Raw genomic sequence first — 3,360 nt, 5'->3', positions numbered from 1 at the left:
GGGATGTGGCCACTGCTCACTGCACACGGACTGATTGCCAGCGTGGTGGGAGGAAGGACGAAAATTTGCATTGACAGAAAATCAGGAAAGGGAAGTGTCTCAGCCCATGTCACCCAGCCTCTGTGTGAGACAGGGCAGAAGTGGAACTGAAATGGGGCTGATTCCCAGGCCCTGCCCTACCTCTCCCAGCCTCGAGTCCTGGAACCAGAGTCTCTCTCTAGACTTGGGCTTGCTGGGGATGAAGCAGAGAGAGTGGGGTCTAGGGAGACTCAGTCTGTTCTGAAAGGTCCCAGGACCCGCTGCTCTTGGGTCACCCTTCAGGGAGAGCAGAGAGAGGCCCTGGCGGGGGCTCTTCCCCTTCCTGTGAGGCTATCCCTCTAGGACCCGTGATGAGGAACTCGGGGCCTGGGTTGTACCATACCCCATGCATCTATCCATCCAGCACACACTGAGGACTTTATAAGCTGTCTGCACCACTGGGGACCATGAGAGGCAACGCCAGGACCCCGACCCTCACTGCTCTTCTCTGCCTCAGTGAGCTTTCTGGAAAAGAGGAGGGATGGGGTCGCCCCCCTTCCTGCCCCCAAGATCCTGGCCCCTGAGAGACCTCGGGACTGGAGAGGATCAGTAGGGGCAGAACTTCTTGGGGGAGGCGTGTACTCAGCCCCAGATGTGACCCCAGCAACCAGGGGCCCAGACCAGGCTTGGAGCAGCTACGTGTGGGTGCGGGAGGTACTCACGGGAACTCTCTTCCAGGGCTGTGTCGGGGCCTGTGGGATGAGGCACAGACGGGTGAGTCTTCCCCAGATCTCCTATCTCCAGCAACGACCCCCTAAGCACCCGGGGGGCATAGAGGGTCAGGGCTGATGGTGACTGATGTGGGAGGGGCTTTGGGGTGACAGGTGGGAAGCTGAGAGGAGAAGGGCCCCCTTGCAACTCCCCATCTGATTCCTTTCCAGGTACCCTCCCCAAACTCTCCATCTGGGCTGATCCCAGCCCCATGGTCACCAAGGGGAGCCGTGTGACCATCTGGTGTCAGGCGTCTCTGCAGGCTGACCGCTACTGTCTGTATAAAGACAGGCTCTCTGAGCCCTTGGAGACCTTGGAGACCTCACAGGGTTCCAGCAACAAGGCCAGTTTCTCCATTACATCCATGAGCTTACACGATGTAGGGCAATACCAGTGTTTATATCAGAGCGGGGAGAGCTGGTCACAGCTGAGTGACCTCTTGCCCCTGGTGATGACAGGTAAGGACAGGAGCTGGTCCCCTTCCCCAGGACCCCTCCTCCAGGCAGAAGGGAATGACTGTGGCTTCACGGGGACCCCTTGTTCACAGTCCACAGTACATTGGGTCCATGGGGTCCGTGGGGTGATGGTCCCTGTAACCAGCTCCCTCTTTCTCCCTCAGGACAGCATGACGCACCCTCCCTCTCAGCCAACCCAGGCCTGTGGTGATCTTGGGAGGGAACGTGTCCCTCTCCTGTAGCTCATCGTGGCCACGGGGGTCATTCCATCTGCTGAAGGAGCGGGGGGCTGATGCGCCCCAACACCTAGAACGGAAGTTCCGTCATGAGAGAGGGCAGGGGCTCTTCCACATGGGCCCCGTGAACACCTCCCATGCGGGGACCTACAGATGCTACGTTTCTTCTGAGTCGTACCCCAATTTGTGGTCACAGCCCAGTGACCCTCTGCACCTTCAGGTCACAGGTGAGGGAGACACAGCCTCACCCCATCTACTTCCTGGACCCAGATGACTGACCTAAGCTATATGCCCAGTGGAACCCTGGGGTTGATGGGGGATGAGTGACACTGTCGTCCCGGGCCCAGAACCACAGGTGGGAGAACGTGGGAGGGGCCCATGAGAGCCTCCCTGCAGGCCCTGGGCCAATATGGGGAGTGCGTCCCCAGTACCACTGTCCCCTGCTGTCCAGGTGTCTACAGGGCGCCCTCCCTCTCGGCCCAGCCGGGCTCCCTGGTGCAGTCTGGAGACAGTGTGACCCTCCAGTGTCGCTCAGAGACCGGCTTTGACAGATTCGCTCTGACCAAGGTCGAGGAGCTCAGAGCTCCCCAGCGTCTAGAAGGGCAACCCAGCCCCAACTTCCCCCTGGGCCCTGTGAGCAACACCCTCGGGGGCCAGGACCGATGCTACTGTGGACACAAGAACTCCTCCACCTGGTCAGCCCCCAGTACCCCTCTGGGTGTCCTGATCACAGGTGAGGAGCTCCCTGACCCATGTCCTAACTGTCTGCTCAGGGTCTGGGACCACGGTTGCCCCTGGGTGATGGGGTCCAGGCCGAGGGCCAGGAGCCCAGGCTGAGGTGGGGATGTGGTCTAGAGACAGGGACTGAGAAAGGGACAGTGAGGGCCATGGGGATAAAGGACACCCACTCAGAGAGACGGGAGGTGCCGAGAGGGGGTCCCACACAGAGTCCCTGGGAGAGAATGGTAGCCTCCCACCCAGGGTCAATGGCATGTGGGGGTGGCTCTTTACATGTCACGACCTTCCTCTCCCCCAGGAATGTATGCGAAACCGTCCCTCTCGGCCCAGCCGGGGATGTCAGTGTCCTGGGGGGAGAACGTGACCCTGCAGTGTCACTCTGAGATTTGGTTTGATACCTTCCACCTGTCCAAGGAGGGGTCCCTCGCTCCTCCCCAGGTCCTTCGTCTGCAGGACACAGCAATACCTTCTCAGGTCAACTTCACCCTGAGTCCCGTGACCTCAGACCTTGACGGGACCTGCTGGTGCTACGGCTCACACAGCAATGCCCCCTACCTGTTGTCACAGCCTAGTGACCCCCTGGAACTCCTGGTCTCGGGTGAGGAGTCCACACTCCATGTCCATTGAGGGCCCTTATGCTTGAGTCACATCGGGTCCCTGAAGAGCTCTGGGCTGGGAAGGGAAGGAGGGAACAACAGGGAGCTCAGCCACTGGGTTATCCCCTCTGTGGGGCATGAAAAGACGGAAAGTGCCATGCCCTCTCCGTGTCTTACCCTGACCAGAGGGACAGAGGCAGGACTAGATGAATACAGGGAGGAAACAAAAGAGTATAAAAGACAAGCAGCGACAAGGAGCAGTAGGGCTGAGTGGGACAGAAGACCCAGCACAGCCCCACAGCACCCTCTTCTTCTAAGCAGCATTTGCAGTTTACACTCCCAGACCCCATAGACAATCTTCATGTCTGCTGGGAACAGAGTCCTCTTAGCCTAGAGCATACACAACCTCTCCAGTCCTGGCCTGAACTAAGTTGATTCTCCTCACTTCAAATGTTTACAAAGGGGTTGTTCCCACCAGACTGGAGATGGGGTTGGGGGCATTTGAAGAGAGTCGCCTCGTGTCTCCAGCAATATTGAGATCGTGGG

The 3,360-nt window shown here is 59.0% G+C and overlaps 1 pseudogene; it reads left to right on the top strand.

Moving 5' to 3' along the window:
* Positions 1-485: 485 nt before the first annotated feature.
* LOC111140524 lies at positions 486-3,177 on the top strand (annotated as a pseudogene).
* Positions 3,178-3,360: the final 183 nt, after the last annotated feature.

The sequence above is a fragment of the Enhydra lutris genome, unplaced genomic scaffold (assembly GCF_002288905.1).
Source record: "Enhydra lutris kenyoni isolate GAN:26980312 unplaced genomic scaffold, ASM228890v2 scaffoldscaffold2442, whole genome shotgun sequence".
Classification (NCBI taxonomy): Eukaryota; Metazoa; Chordata; class Mammalia; order Carnivora; family Mustelidae; genus Enhydra; species Enhydra lutris.
Note: the sequence above shows the minus strand (reverse complement) of the source record. Positions and strands in the feature narration are given on the sequence as shown.